This window comes from Phyllobates terribilis, unplaced genomic scaffold, assembly GCF_046119375.1.
Source record: "Phyllobates terribilis strain yellow unplaced genomic scaffold, ASM4611937v1 Scaffold_34__1_contigs__length_13252353, whole genome shotgun sequence".
Lineage (NCBI taxonomy): Eukaryota > Metazoa > Chordata > Amphibia > Anura > Dendrobatidae > Phyllobates > Phyllobates terribilis.
In genome coordinates this window covers 3,924,836-3,940,092 of record NW_027362794.1, presented here as the reverse complement: position 1 = coordinate 3,940,092, position 15,257 = coordinate 3,924,836, and the positions used below count along the sequence as shown (strand labels likewise).

At 45.5% G+C, this 15,257-nt stretch overlaps 12 non-coding genes across 12 annotated transcripts; all 12 read right to left on the bottom strand.

The window, feature by feature from the left end:
* Positions 1–29: 29 nt before the first annotated feature.
* LOC141180855 (U2 spliceosomal RNA) lies at positions 30–220 on the bottom strand. The gene has a single exon (XR_012256487.1). It is a non-coding gene; the product is annotated as a U2 spliceosomal RNA (small nuclear RNA).
* A 1,112-nt stretch (positions 221–1,332) lies between these two features.
* LOC141181771 (U2 spliceosomal RNA) lies at positions 1,333–1,523 on the bottom strand. The gene has a single exon (XR_012257317.1). It is a non-coding gene; the product is annotated as a U2 spliceosomal RNA (small nuclear RNA).
* Positions 1,524–2,639: 1,116 nt separating this feature from the next.
* Positions 2,640–2,830, bottom strand: LOC141180854 (U2 spliceosomal RNA). The gene has a single exon (XR_012256486.1). It is a non-coding gene; the product is annotated as a U2 spliceosomal RNA (small nuclear RNA).
* A 1,115-nt stretch (positions 2,831–3,945) lies between these two features.
* Positions 3,946–4,136, bottom strand: LOC141180853 (U2 spliceosomal RNA). Its single transcript, XR_012256485.1, has one exon. It is a non-coding gene; the product is annotated as a U2 spliceosomal RNA (small nuclear RNA).
* Positions 4,137–5,259: 1,123 nt separating this feature from the next.
* LOC141180852 (U2 spliceosomal RNA) lies at positions 5,260–5,450 on the bottom strand. Its single transcript, XR_012256484.1, has one exon. It is a non-coding gene; the product is annotated as a U2 spliceosomal RNA (small nuclear RNA).
* A 1,116-nt stretch (positions 5,451–6,566) lies between these two features.
* Positions 6,567–6,757, bottom strand: LOC141180851 (U2 spliceosomal RNA). The gene has a single exon (XR_012256483.1). It is a non-coding gene; the product is annotated as a U2 spliceosomal RNA (small nuclear RNA).
* Positions 6,758–7,875: 1,118 nt separating this feature from the next.
* LOC141180850 (U2 spliceosomal RNA) lies at positions 7,876–8,066 on the bottom strand. The gene has a single exon (XR_012256482.1). It is a non-coding gene; the product is annotated as a U2 spliceosomal RNA (small nuclear RNA).
* A 1,115-nt stretch (positions 8,067–9,181) lies between these two features.
* Positions 9,182–9,372, bottom strand: LOC141181604 (U2 spliceosomal RNA). Its single transcript, XR_012257165.1, has one exon. It is a non-coding gene; the product is annotated as a U2 spliceosomal RNA (small nuclear RNA).
* Positions 9,373–10,492: 1,120 nt separating this feature from the next.
* On the bottom strand, positions 10,493–10,683 carry LOC141181834 (U2 spliceosomal RNA). Its single transcript, XR_012257374.1, has one exon. It is a non-coding gene; the product is annotated as a U2 spliceosomal RNA (small nuclear RNA).
* Positions 10,684–11,806: 1,123 nt separating this feature from the next.
* On the bottom strand, positions 11,807–11,997 carry LOC141181573 (U2 spliceosomal RNA). The gene has a single exon (XR_012257137.1). It is a non-coding gene; the product is annotated as a U2 spliceosomal RNA (small nuclear RNA).
* A 1,116-nt stretch (positions 11,998–13,113) lies between these two features.
* On the bottom strand, positions 13,114–13,304 carry LOC141180849 (U2 spliceosomal RNA). Its single transcript, XR_012256481.1, has one exon. It is a non-coding gene; the product is annotated as a U2 spliceosomal RNA (small nuclear RNA).
* A 1,117-nt stretch (positions 13,305–14,421) lies between these two features.
* On the bottom strand, positions 14,422–14,612 carry LOC141180847 (U2 spliceosomal RNA). The gene has a single exon (XR_012256479.1). It is a non-coding gene; the product is annotated as a U2 spliceosomal RNA (small nuclear RNA).
* Between the last annotated feature and the right edge of the window lie 645 nt (positions 14,613–15,257).

Genomic DNA, 15,257 nt, shown 5'->3' with positions numbered 1-15,257 from the left:
TCTTTCTGATTTTAGAAACTGCATTAAAGAAGGGGTGCACCGGTCCTGGAGATACTGCAATACCAGGTCAATGCGTGGAGTGGACAGAGCAAGCTCTTTTTCCATCTCCCTGTTCTAAAAATCCATTTAATATATGGTCCCCAGATAGGGGACGTATCAGATATTAAACTGATAAGAACAGATACTACACTTGATCTTAGCCAAAAGGCCGAGAAGCGATAACCAGAATTGGTTTCCGACTACGGTGCCACCCAAGGATTCTGAAAAGTCCATTTGTGGAGATGGCCACCTGGACTCCCGTTAAGAAGACATGCTGTCAACCTCTAGATCCCTCACATGCCTGCACTTTTCGGCTTGCTGCTGCTGCAATCCACGCGTTTTAGATCTGCATAACTCCACCTCTTTTAGCACAGTACCCTCAACCCCCGGCTGTTCCCACCCGCCTCAACACCGTTGGAAGGGAGGAGAACCAATTAAGGCGGGGGGGGGGGTGGAACGAGCAGCTGTCTACCCTTAGCAGGAGGGTTGCTGATTAATTACCTCTCCTGCTGCTGCTGCTGGCTGTCCAGCAGCAGACTGAAGGTGGCTGCTGCTGTGCGCAGGTATATAAAGGCTCAGAGCCTATTATGACACGCGCAGCCAGCGTTCCATTGCCACATTCCGTCTACTGCAGGCGGGATACCTGGATGGCTGAATGTCACTGAGAAGCTCACAGAGACCGCCATAAGCAACAGTTTAAAAGAATGCCACAGACTAATCAACCAAACTTTTTGGGTTGGTTTCTCTTTTATAGTCTGCAGGCATTAAATGAAAGAAGTCAGTGTTCCAGCAGAGGGAGACAACGTTTCAGAAAAGGCATTGTAGCAAACCAAAAAAGAAATTTTAAGCGCAGCAGAGTAACCAGCTCACATACCTGTTAGCTCAGGTGAGTTTAAAAGGCTGCTGTTGATAACAAGGGCATTTGCTAAATAGATTGTGTGTGTGCAACAATATACTGAAAGGTCAATTATATTGTGCAGCTTATCTCACCACCTGTAGTTATTTAGGTGAAAGCTCCAAAATGCTTGCCTAATATGTCTGTTTATCCAAAAGGAAGTATAGAGGGAGAGCTAGATAGATAGCATTGCATTACATTACATGGCAATGCAATGCACAGTTGCTGAAGTTGAACCAAAATGAGCTTGTCATCTGGCTTCTGCAACTTTTAACATGAAAAATCCAATGAGGAGAAGAAAAGCAAAGCCAGAGAGTCCATCACAAATCCGACAAACAAGCCAAATGAACAAAAAGCATTGAATTCAATTCTTTCTGATTTTAGAAACTGCATTAAAGAAGGGGTGCACCGGTCCTGGAGATACTGCAATACCAGGTCAATGCGTGGAGTGGACAGAGCAAGCTCTTTTTCCATCTCTCTGTTCTAAAAATCCATTTAATATATGGTCCCCAGATAGGGGACGTATCAGATATTAAACTGATAAGAACAGATACTACACTTGATCTTAGCCAAAAGGCCGAGAAGCGATAACCAGAATTGGTTTCCGACTACGGTGCCACCCAAGGATTCTGAAAAGTCCATTTGTGGAGATGGCCACCTGGACTCCCGTTAAGAAGACATGCTGTCAACCTCTAGATCCCTCACATGCCTGCACTTTTCGGCTTGCTGCTGCTGCAATCCACGCGTTTTAGATCTGCATAACTCCACCTCTTTTAGCACAGTACCCTCAACCCCCGGCTGTTCCCACCCGCCTCAACACCGTTGGAAGGGAGGAGAACCAATTAAGGCGGGGGGGGGGGTGGAACGAGCAGCTGTCTACCCTTAGCAGGAGGGTTGCTGATTAATTACCTCTCCTGCTGCTGCTGCTGCTGGCTGTCCAGCAGTAGACTGAAGGTGGCTGCTGCTGTGCGCAGGTATATAAAGGCTCAGAGCCTATTATGACACGCGCAGCCAGCGTTCCATTGCCACATTCCGTCTACTGCAGGCAGGATACCTGGATGGCTGAATGTCACTGAGAAGCTCACAGAGACCGCCATAAGCAACAGTTTAAAAGAATGCCACAGACTAATCAACCAAACTTTTTGGGTTGGTTTCTCTTTTATAGTCTGCAGGCATTAAATGAAAGAAGTCAGTGTTCCAGCAGAGGGAGACAACGTTTCAGAAAAGGCATTGTAGCAAACCAAAAAAGAAATTTTAAGCGCAGCAGAGTAACCAGCTCACATACCTGTTAGCTCAGGTGAGTTTAAAAGGCTGCTGTTGATAACAAGGGCATTTGCTAAATAGATGGTGTGTGTGCAACAATATACTGAAAGGTCAATTATATTGTGCAGCTTATCTCACCACCTGTAGTTATTTAGGTGAAAGCTCCAAAATGCTTGCCTAATATGTCTGTTTATCCAAAAGGAAGTATAGAGGGAGAGCTAGATAGATAGCATTGCATTACATTACATGGCAATGCAATGCACAGTTGCTGAAGTTGAACCAAAATGAGCTTGTCATCTGGCTTCTGCAACTTTTAACATGAAAAATCCAATGAGGAGAAGAAAAGCAAAGCCAAAGAGTCCATCCCAAAATCCGACAAACAAGCCAAATGAACAAAAAGCATTGAATTCAATTCTTTCTGATTTTAGAAACTGCATTAAAGAAGGGGTGCACCGGTCCTGGAGATACTGCAATACCAGGTCAATGCGTGGAGTGGACAGAGCAAGCTCTTTTTCCATCTCCCTGTTCTAAAAATCCATTTAATATATGGTCCCCAGATAGGGGACGTATCAGATATTAAACTGATAAGAACAGATACTACACTTGATCTTAGCCAAAAGGCCGAGAAGCGATAACCAGAATTGGTTTCCGACTACGGTGCCACCCAAGGATTCTGAAAAGTCCATTTGTGGAGATGGCCACGTGGACTCCCGTTAAGAAGACATGCTGTCAACCTCTAGATCCCTCACATGCCTGCACTTTTCGGCTTGCTGCTGCTGCAATCCACGCGTTTTAGATCTGCATAACTCCACCTCTTTTAGCACAGTACCCTCAACCCCCGGCTGTTCCCACCCGCCTCAACACCGTTGGAAGGGAGGAGAACCAATTAAGGCGGGGGGGGGGGTGGAACGAGCAGCTGTCTACCCTTAGCAGGAGGGTTGCTGATTAATTACCTCTCCTGCTGCTGCTGCTGCTGGCTGTCCAGCAGCAGACTGAAGGTGGCTGCTGCTGTGCGCAGGTATATAAAGGCTCAGAGCCTATTATGACATGCGCAGCCAGCGTCCATTGCCACATTCCGTCTACTGCAGGCGGGATACCTGGATGGCTGAATGTCACTGAGAAGCTCACAGAGACCGCCATAAGCAACAGTTTAAAAGAATGCCACAGACTAATCAACCAAACTTTTTGGGTTGGTTTCTCTTTTATAGTCTGCAGGCATTAAATGAAAGAAGTCAGTGTTCCAGCAGAGGGAGACAACGTTTCAGAAAAGGCATTGTAGCAAACCAAAAAAGAAATTTTAAGCGCAGCAGAGTAACCAGCTCACATACCTGTTAGCTCAGGTGAGTTTAAAAGGCTGCTGTTGATAACAAGGGCATTTGCTAAATAGATGGTGTGTGTGCAACAATATACTGAAAGGTCAATTATATTGTGCAGCTTATCTCACCACCTGTAGTTATTTAGGTGAAAGCTCCAAAATGCTTGCCTAATATGTCTGTTTATCCAAAAGGAAGTATAGAGGGAGAACTAGATAGATAGCATTGCATTACATTACATGGCAATGCAATGCACAGTTGCTGAAGTTGAACCAAAATGAGCTTGTCATCTGGCTTCTGCAACTTTCAACATGAAAAATCCAATGAGGAGAAGAAAAGCAAAGCCAAAGAGTCCATCCCAAAATCCGACAAACAAGCCAAATGAACAAAAAGCATTGAATTCAATTCTTTCTGATTTTAGAAACTGCATTAAAGAAGGGGTGCACCGGTCCTGGAGATACTGCAATACCAGGTCAATGCGTGGAGTGGACAGAGCAAGCTCTTTTTCCATCTCCCTGTTCTAAAAATCCATTTAATATATGGTCCCCAGATAGGGGACGTATCAGATATTAAACTGATAAGAACAGATACTACACTTGATCTTAGCCAAAAGGCCGAGAAGCGATAACCAGAATTGGTTTCCGACTACGGTGCCACCCAAGGATTCTGAAAAGTCCATTTGTGGAGATGGCCACCTGGACTCCCGTTAAGAAGACATGCTGTCAACCTCTAGATCCCTCACATGCCTGCACTTTTCGGCTTGCTGCTGCTGCAATCCACGCGTTTTAGATCTGCATAACTCCACCTCTTTTAGCACAGTACCCTCAACCCCCGGCTGTTCCCACCCGCCTCAACACCGTTGGAAGGGAGGAGAACCAATTAAGGCGGGGGGGGCGGGTGGGGGTGGAACGAGCAGCTGTCTACCCTTAGCAGGAGGGTTGCTGATTAATTACCTCTCCTGCTGCTGCTGCTGCTGGCTGTCCAGCAGCAGACTGAAGGTGGCTGCTGCTGTGCGCAGGTATATAAAGGCTCAGAGCCTATTATGACACGCGCAGCCAGCGTTCCATTGCCACATTCCGTCTACTGCAGGCGGGATACCTGGATGGCTGAATGTCACTGAGAAGCTCACAGAGACCGCCATTACCAACAGTTTAAAAGAATGCCACAGACTAATCAACCAAACTTTTTGGGTTGGTTTCTCTTTTATAGTCTGCAGGCATTAAATGAAAGAAGTCAGTGTTCCAGCAGAGGGAGACAACGTTTCAGAAAAGGCATTGTAGCAAACCAAAAAAGAAATTTTAAGCGCAGCAGAGTAACCAGCTCACATACCTGTTAGCTCAGGTGAGTTTAAAAGGCTGCTGTTGATAACAAGGGCATTTGCTAAATAGATGGTGTGTGTGCAACAATATACTGAAAGGTCAATTATATTGTGCAGCTTATCTCACCACCTGTAGTTATTTAGGTGAAAGCTCCAAAATGCTTGCCTAATATGTCTGTTTATCCAAAAGGAAGTATAGAGGGAGAGCTAGATAGATAGCATTGCATTACATTACATGGCAATGCAATGCACAGTTGCTGAAGTTGAACCAAAATGAGCTTGTCATCTGGCTTCTGCAACTTTTAACATGAAAAATCCAATGAGGAGAAGAAAAGCAAAGCCAAAGAGTCCATCCCAAAATCCGACAAACAAGCCAAATGAACAAAAAGCATTGAATTCAATTCTTTCTGATTTTAGAAACTGCATTAAAGAAGGGGTGCACCGGTCCTGGAGATACTGCAATACCAGGTCAATGCGTGGAGTGGACAGAGCAAGCTCTTTTTCCATCTCCCTGTTCTAAAAATCCATTTAATATATGGTCCCCAGATAGGGGACGTATCAGATATTAAACTGATAAGAACAGATACTACACTTGATCTTAGCCAAAAGGCCGAGAAGCGATAACCAGAATTGGTTTCCGACTACGGTGCCACCCAAGGATTCTGAAAAGTCCATTTGTGGAGATGGCCACCTGGACTCCCGTTAAGAAGACATGCTGTCAACCTCTAGATCCCTCACATGCCTGCACTTTTCGGCTTGCTGCTGCTGCAATCCACGCGTTTTAGATCTGCATAACTCCACCTCTTTTAGCACAGTACCCTCAACCCCCGGCTGTTCCCACCCGCCTCAACACCGTTGGAAGGGAGGAGAACCAATTAAGGCGGGGGGGGGGGTGGAACGAGCAGCTGTCTACCCTTAGCAGGAGGGTTGCTGATTAATTACCTCTCCTGCTGCTGCTGCTGCTGGCTGTCCAGCAGCAGACTGAAGGTGGCTGCTGCTGTGCGCAGGTATATAAAGGCTCAGAGCCTATTATGACACGCGCAGCCAGCGTTCCATTGCCACATTCCGTCTACTGCAGGCGGGATACCTGGATGGCTGAATGTCACTGAGAAGCTCACAGAGACCGCCATAAGCAACAGTTTAAAAGAATGCCACAGACTAATCAACCAAACTTTTTGGGTTGGTTTCTCTTTTATAGTCTGCAGGCATTAAATGAAAGAAGTCAGTGTTCCAGCAGAGGGAGACAACGTTTCAGAAAAGGCATTGTAGCAAACCAAAAAAGAAATTTTAAGCGCAGCAGAGTAACCAGCTCACATACCTGTTAGCTCAGGTGAGTTTAAAAGGCTGCTGTTGATAACAAGGGCATTTGCTAAATAGATGGTGTGTGTGCAACAATATACTGAAAGGTCAATTATATTGTGCAGCTTATCTCACCACCTGTAGTTATTTAGGTGAAAGCTCCAAAATGCTTGCCTAATATGTCTGTTTATCCAAAAGGAAGTATAGAGGGAGAGCTAGATAGATAGCATTGCATTACATTACATGGCAATGCAATGCACAGTTGCTGAAGTTGAACCAAAATGAGCTTGTCATCTGGCTTCTGCAACTTTTAACATGAAAAATCCAATGAGGAGAAGAAAAGCAAAGCCAAAGAGTCCATCCCAAAATCCGACAAACAAGCCAAATGAACAAAAAGCATTGAATTCAATTCTTTCTGATTTTAGAAACTGCATTAAAGAAGGGGTGCACCGGTCCTGGAGATACTGCAATACCAGGTCAATGCGTGGAGTGGACAGAGCAAGCTCTTTTTCCATCTCCCTGTTCTAAAAATCCATTTAATATATGGTCCCCAGATAGGGGACGTATCAGATATTAAACTGATAAGAACAGATACTACACTTGATCTTAGCCAAAAGGCCGAGAAGCGATAACCAGAATTGGTTTCCGACTACGGTGCCACCCAAGGATTCTGAAAAGTCCATTTGTGGAGATGGCCACCTGGACTCCCGTTAAGAAGACATGCTGTCAACCTCTAGATCCCTCACATGCCTGCACTTTTCGGCTTGCTGCTGCTGCAATCCACGCGTTTCAGATCTGCATAACTCCACCTCTTTTAGCACAGTACCCTCAACCCCCGGCTGTTCCCACCCACCTCAACACCGTTGGAAGGGAGGAAAACCAATTAAGGCGGGGGGGGGGGGGTGGAACGAGCAGCTGTCTACCCTTAGCAGGAGGGTTGCTGATTAATTACCTCTCCTGCTGCTGCTGCTGCTGGCTGTCCAGCAGCAGACTGAAGGTGGCTGCTGCTGTGCGCAGGTATATAAAGGCTCAGAGCCTATTATGACACGCGCAGCCAGCGTTCCATTGCCACATTCCGTCTACTGCAGGCGGGATACCTGGATGGCTGAATGTCACTGAGAAGCTCACAGAGACCGCCATAAGCAACAGTTTAAAAGAATGCCACAGACTAATCAACCAAACTTTTTGGGTTGGTTTCTCTTTTATAGTCTGCAGGCATTAAATGAAAGAAGTCAGTGTTCCAGCAGAGGGAGACAACGTTTCAGAAAAGGCATTGTAGCAAACCAAAAAAGAAATTTTAAGCGCAGCAGAGTAACCAGCTCACATACCTGTTAGCTCAGGTGAGTTTAAAAGGCTGCTGTTGATAACAAGGGCATTTGCTAAATAGATGGTGTGTGTGCAACAATATACTGAAAGGTCAATTATATTGTGCAGCTTATCTCACCACCTGTAGTTATTTAGGTGAAAGCTCCAAAATGCTTGCCTAATATGTCTGTTTATCCAAAAGGAAGTATAGAGGGAGAGCTAGATAGATAGCATTGCATTACATTACATGGCAATGCAATGCACAGTTGCTGAAGTTGAACCAAAATGAGCTTGTCATCTGGCTTCTGCAACTTTTAACATGAAAAATCCAATGAGGAGAAGAAAAGCAAAGCCAAAGAGTCCATCCCAAAATCCGACAAACAAGCCAAATGAACAAAAAGCATTGAATTCAATTCTTTCTGATTTTAGAAACTGCATTAAAGAAGGGGTGCACCGGTCCTGGAGATACTGCAATACCAGGTCAATGCGTGGAGTGGACAGAGCAAGCTCTTTTTCCATCTCCCTGTTCTAAAAATCCATTTAATATATGGTCCCCAGATAGGGGACGTATCAGATATTAAACTGATAAGAACAGATACTACACTTGATCTTAGCCAAAAGGCCGAGAAGCGATAACCAGAATTGGTTTCCGACTACGGTGCCACCCAAGGATTCTGAAAAGTCCATTTGTGGAGATGGCCACCTGGACTCCCGTTAAGAAGACATGCTGTCAACCTCTAGATCCCTCACATGCCTGCACTTTTCGGCTTGCTGCTGCTGCAATCCACGCGTTTTAGATCTGCATAACTCCACCTCTTTTAGCACAGTACCCTCAACCCCCGGCTGTTCCCATCCGCCTCAACACCGTTGGAAGGGAGGAAAACCAATTAAGGCGGGGGGGGGGTGGAACGAGCAGCTGTCTACCCTTAGCAGGAGGGTTGCTGATTAATTACCTCTCCTGCTGCTGCTGCTGCTGGCTGTCCAGCAGCAGACTGAAGGTGGCTGCTGCTGTGCGCAGGTATATAAAGGCTCAGAGCCTATTATGACACGCGCAGCCAGCGTTCCATTGCCACATTCCGTCTACTGCAGGCGGGATACCTGGATGGCTGAATGTCACTGAGAAGCTCACAGAGACCGCCATAAGCAACAGTTTAAAAGAATGCCACAGACTAATCAACCAAACTTTTTGGGTTGGTTTCTCTTTTATAGTCTGCAGGCATTAAATGAAAGAAGTCAGTGTTCCAGCAGAGGGAGACAACGTCTCAGAAAAGGCATTGTAGCAAACCAAAAAAGAAATTTTAAGCGCAGCAGAGTAACCAGCTCACATACCTGTTAGCTCAGGTGAGTTTAAAAGGCTGCTGTTGATAACAAGGGCATTTGCTAAATAGATGGTGTGTGTGCAACAATATACTGAAAGGTCAATTATATTGTGCAGCTTATCTCACCACCTGTAGTTATTTAGGTGAAAGCTCCAAAATGCTTGCCTAATATGTCTGTTTATCCAAAAGGAAGTATAGAGGGAGAGCTAGATAGATAGCATTGCATTACATTACATGGCAATGCAATGCACAGTTGCTGAAGTTGAACCAAAATGAGCTTGTCATCTGGCTTCTGCAACTTTTAACATGAAAAATCCAATGAGGAGAAGAAAAGCAAAGCCAAAGAGTCCATCCCAAAATCCGACAAACAAGCCAAATGAACAAAAAGCATTGAATTCAATTCTTTCTGATTTTAGAAACTGCATTAAAGAAGGGGTGCACCGGTCCTGGAGATACTGCAATACCAGGTCAATGCGTGGAGTGGACAGAGCAAGCTCTTTTTCCATCTCCCTGTTCTTAAAATCCATTTAATATATGGTCCCCAGATAGGGGACGTATCAGATATTAAACTGATAAGAACAGATACTACACTTGATCTTAGCCAAAAGGCCGAGAAGCGATAACCAGAATTGGTTTCCGACTATGGTGCCACCCAAGGATTCTGAAAAGTCCATTTGTGGAGATGGCCACCTGGACTCCCGTTAAGAAGACATGCTGTCAACCTCTAGATCCCTCACATGCCTGCACTTTTCGGCTTGCTGCTGCTGCAATCCACGCGTTTTAGATCTGCATAACTCCACCTCTTTTAGCACAGTACCCTCAACCCCCGGCTGTTCCCACCCGCCTCAACACCGTTGGAAGGGAGGAGAACCAATTAAGGCGGGGGGGGGGGGGGGTGGAACGAGCAGCTGTCTACCCTTAGCAGGAGGGTTGCTGATTAATTACCTCTCCTGCTGCTGCTGCTGCTGGCTGTCCAGCAGCAGACTGAAGGTGGCTGCTGCTGTGCGCAGGTATATAAAGGCTCAGAGCCTATTATGACACGCGCAGCCAGCGTTCCATTGCCACATTCCATCTACTGCAGGCGGGATACCTGGATGGCTGAATGTCACTGAGAAGCTCACAGAGACCGCCATAAGCAACAGTTTAAAAGAATGCCACAGACTAATCAACCAAACTTTTTGGGTTGGTTTCTCTTTTATAGTCTGCAGGCATTAAATGAAAGAAGTCAGTGTTCCAGCAGAGGGAGACAACGTTTCAGAAAAGGCATTGTAGCAAACCAAAAAAGAAATTTTAAGCGCAGCAGAGTAACCAGCTCACATACCTGTTAGCTCAGGTGAGTTTAAAAGGCTGCTGTTGATAACAAGGGCATTTGCTAAATAGATGGTGTGTGTGCAACAATATACTGAAAGGTCAATTATATTGTGCAGCTTATCTCACCACCTGTAGTTATTTAGGTGAAAGCTCCAAAATGCTTGCCTAATATGTCTGTTTATCCAAAAGGAAGTATAGAGGGAGAGCTAGATAGATAGCATTGCATTACATTACATGGCAATGCAATGCACAGTTGCTGAAGTTGAACCAAAATGAGCTTGTCATCTGGCTTCTGCAACTTTTAACATGAAAAATCCAATGAGGAGAAGAAAAGCAAAGCCAAAGAGTCCATCCCAAAATCCGACAAACAAGCCAAATGAACAAAAAGCATTGAATTCAATTCTTTCTGATTTTAGAAACTGCATTAAAGAAGGGGTGCACCGGTCCTGGAGATACTGCAATACCAGGTCAATGCGTGGAGTGGACAGAGCAAGCTCTTTTTCCATCTCCCTGTTCTAAAAATCCATTTAATATATGGTCCCCAGATAGGGGACGTATCAGATATTAAACTGATAAGAACAGATACTACACTTGATCTTAGTCAAAAGGCCGAGAAGCGATAACCAGAATTGGTTTCCGACTACGGTGCCACCCAAGGATTCTGAAAAGTCCATTTGTGGAGATGGCCACCTGGACTCCCGTTAAGAAGACATGCTGTCAACCTCTAGATCCCTCACATGCCTGCACTTTTCGGCTTGCTGCTGCTGCAATCCACGCGTTTTAGATCTGCATAACTCCACCTCTTTTAGCACAGTACCCTCAACCCCCGGCTGTTCCCACCCGCCTCAACACCGTTGGAAGGGAGGAAAACCAATTAAGGCGGGGGGGGGGGGGGGTGGAACGAGCAGCTGTCTACCCTTAGCAGGAGGGTTGCTGATTAATTACCTCTCCTGCTGCTGCTGCTGCTGCTGGCTGTCCAGCAGCAGACTGAAGGTGGCTGCTGCTGTGCGCAGGTATATAAAGGCTCAGAGCCTATTATGACACGCGCAGCCAGCGTTCCATTGCCACATTCCGTCTACTGCAGGCGGGATACCTGGATGGCTGAATGTCACTGAGAAGCTCACAGAGACCGCCATAAGCAACAGTTTAAAAGAATGCCACAGACTAATCAACCAAACTTTTTGGGTTGGTTTCTCTTTTATAGTCTGCAGGCATTAAATGAAAGAAGTCAGTGTTCCAGCAGAGGGAGACAACGTTTAAGAAAAGGCATTGTAGCAAACCAAAAAAGAAATTTTAAGCGCAGCAGAGTAACCAGCTCACATACCTGTTAGCTCAGGTGAGTTTAAAAGGCTGCTGTTGATAACAAGGGCATTTGCTAAATAGATGGTGTGTGTGCAACAATATACTGAAAGGTCAATTATATTGTGCAGCTTATCTCACCACCTGTAGTTATTTAGGTGAAAGCTCCAAAATGCTTGCCTAATATGTCTGTTTATCCAAAAGGAAGTATAGAGGGAGAGCTAGATAGATAGCATTGCATTACATTACATGGCAATGCAATGCACAGTTGCTGAAGTTGAACCAAAATGAGCTTGTCATCTGGCTTCTGCAACTTTTAACATGAAAAATCCAATGAGGAGAAGAAAAGCAAAGCCAAAGAGTCCATCCCAAAATCCGACAAACAAGCCAAATGAACAAAAAGCATTGAATTCAATTCTTTCTGATTTTAGAAACTGCATTAAAGAAGGGGTGCACCGGTCCTGGAGATACTGCAATACCAGGTCAATGCGTGGAGTGGACAGAGCAAGCTCTTTTTCCATCTCCCTGTTCTAAAAATCCATTTAATATATGGTCCCCAGATAGAGGACGTATCAGATATTAAACTGATAAGAACAGATACTACACTTGATCTTAGCCAAAAGGCCGAGAAGCGATAACCAGAATTGGTTTCCGACTACGGTGCCACCCAAGGATTCTGAAAAGTCCATTTGTGGAGATGGCCACCTGGACTCCCGTTAAGAAGACATGCTGTCAAACTCTAGATCCCTCACATGCCTGCACTTTTCGGCTTGCTGCTGCTGCAATCCACGCGTTTTAGATCTGCATAACTCCACCTCTTTTAGCACAGTACCCTCAACCCCCGGCTGTTCCCACCCGCCTCAACACCGTTGGAAGGGAGGAGAACCAATTAAGGCGGGGGGGGGGGTGGAACGAGCAGCTGTCTACCCTTAGCAGGAGGGTTGCTGATTAATTACCTCTCCTGCTGCTGCTGCTGCTGGCTGTCCAGCAGCAGACTGAAGGTGGCTGCTGCTGTGCGCAGGTATATAAAGGCTCAGAGCCTATTATGACACGCGCAGCCAGCGTTCCATTGCCACATTCCGTCTACTGCAGGCGGGATACCTGGATGGCTGAATGTCACTGAGAAGCTCACAGAGACCGCCATAAGCAACAGTTTAAAAGAATGCCACAGACTAATCAACCAAACTTTTTGGGTTGGTTTCTCTTTTATAGTCTGCAGGCATTAAATGAAAGAAGTCAGTGTTCCAGCAGAGGGAGACAACGTTTCAGAAAAGGCATTGTAGCAAACCAAAAAAGAAATTTTAAGCGCAGCAGAGTAACCAGCTCACATACCTGTTAGCTCAGGTGAGTTTAAAAGGCTGCTGTTGATAACAAGGGCATTTGCTAAATAGATGGTGTGTGTGCAACAATATACTGAAAGGTCAATTATATTGTGCAGCTTATCTCACCACCTGTAGATATTTAGGTGAAAGCTCCAAAATGCTTGCCTAATATGTCTGTTTATCCAAAAGGAAGTATAGAGGGAGAGCTAGATAGATAGCATTGCATTACATTACATGGCAATGCAATGCACAGTTGCTGAAGTTGAACCAAAATGAGCTTGTCATCTGGCTTCTGCAACTTTTAACATGAAAAATCCAATGAGGAGAAGAAAAGCAAAGCCAAAGAGTCCATCCCAAAATCCGACAAACAAGCCAAATGAACAAAAAGCATTGAATTCAATTCTTTCTGATTTTAGAAACTGCATTAAAGAAGGGGTGCACCGGTCCTGGAGATACTGCAATACCAGGTCAATGCGTGGAGTGGACAGAGCAAGCTCTTTTTCCATCTCCCTGTTCTAAAAATCCATTTAATATATGGTCCCCAGATAGGGGACGTATCAGATATTAAACTGATAAGAACAGATACTACACTTGATCTTAGCCAAAAGGCCGAGAAGCGATAACCAGAATTGGTTTCCGACTACGGTGCCACCCAAGGATTCTGAAAAGTCCATTTGTGGAGATGGCCACCTGGACTCCCGTTAAGAAGACATGCTGTCAAACTCTAGATCCCTCACATGCCTGCACTTTTCGGCTTGCTGCTGCTGCAATCCACTCGTTTTACATCTGCATAACTCCACCTCTTTTAGCACAGTACCCTCAACCCCCGGCTGTTCCCACCCGCCTCAACACCGTTGGAAGGGAGGAGAACCAATTAAGGCGGGGGGGGAGGGTGGAACGAGCAGCTGTCTACCCTTAGCAGGAGGGTTGCTGATTAATTACCTCTCCTGCTGCTGCTGCTGCTGGCTGTCCAGCAGCAGACTGAAGGTGGCTGCTGCTGTGCGCAGGTATATAAAGGCTCAGAGCCTATTATGACACGCGCAGCCAGCGTTCCATTGCCACATTCCGTCTACTGCAGGCGGGATACCTGGATGGCTGAATGTCACTGAGAAGCTCACAGAGACCGCCATAAGCAACAGTTTAAAAGAATGCCACAGACTAATCAACCAAACTTTTTGGGTTGGTTTCTCTTTTATAGTCTGCAGGCATTAAATGAAAGAAGTCAGTGTTCCAGCAGAGGGAGACAACGTTTCAGAAAAGGCATTGTAGCAAACCAAAAAAGAAATTTTAAGCGCAGCAGAGTAACCAGCTCACATACCTGTTAGCTCAGGTGAGTTTAAAAGGCTGCTGTTGATAACAAGGGCATTTGCTAAATAGATGGTGTGTGTGCAACAATATACTGAAAGGTCAATTATATTGTGCAGCTTATCTCACCACCTGTAGATATTTAGGTGAAAGCTCCAAAATGCTTGCCTAATATGTCTGTTTATCCAAAAGGAAGTATAGAGGGAGAGCTAGATAGATAGCATTGCATTACATTACATGGCAATGCAATGCACAGTTGCTGAAGTTGAACCAAAATGAGCTTGTCATCTGGCTTCTGCAACTTTTAACATGAAAAATCCAATGAGGAGAAGAAAAGCAAAGCCAATGAGTCCATCCCAAAATCCGACAAACAAGCCAAATGAACAAAAAGCATTGAATTCAATTCTTTCTGATTTTAGAAACTGCATTAAAGAAGGGGTGCACCGGTCCTGGAGATACTGCAATACCAGGTCAATGCGTGGAGTGGACAGAGCAAGCTCTTTTTCCATCTCCCTGTTCTAAAAATCCATTTAATATATGGTCCCCAGATAGGGGACGTATCAGATATTAAACTGATAAGAACAGATACTACACTTGATCTTAGCCAAAAGGCCGAGAAGCGATAACCAGAATTGGTTTCCGACTACGGTGCCACCCAAGGATTCTGAAAAGTCCATTTGTGGAGATGGCCACCTGGACTCCCGTTAAGAAGACATGCCGTCAACCTCTAGATCCCTCACATGCCTGCACTTTTCGGCTTGCTGCTGCTGCAATCCACGCGTTTTAGATCTGCATAACTCCACCTCTTTTAGCACAGTACCCTCAACCCCCGGCTGTTCCCACCCGCCTCAACACCGTTGGAAGGGAGGAGAACCAATTAAGGCGGGGGGGGGTGGAACGAGCAGCTGTCTACCCTTAGCAGGAGGGTTGCTGATTAATTACCTCTCCTGCTGCTGCTGCTGCTGGCTGTCCAGCAGCAGACTGAAGGTGGCTGCTGCTGTGCGCAGGTATATAAAGGCTCAGAGCCTATTATGACACGCGCAGCCAGCGTTCCATTGCCACATTCCGTCTACTGCAGGCGGGATACCTGGATGGCTGAATGTCACTGAGAAGCTCACAGAGACCGCCATAAGCAACAGTTTAAAAGAATGCCACAGACTAATCAACCCACCTTTTTGGGTTGGTTTCTCTTTTATAGTCTGCAGGCATTAAATGAAAGAAGTCAGTGTTCCAGCAGAGGGAGACAACGTTTCAGAAAAGGCATTGTAG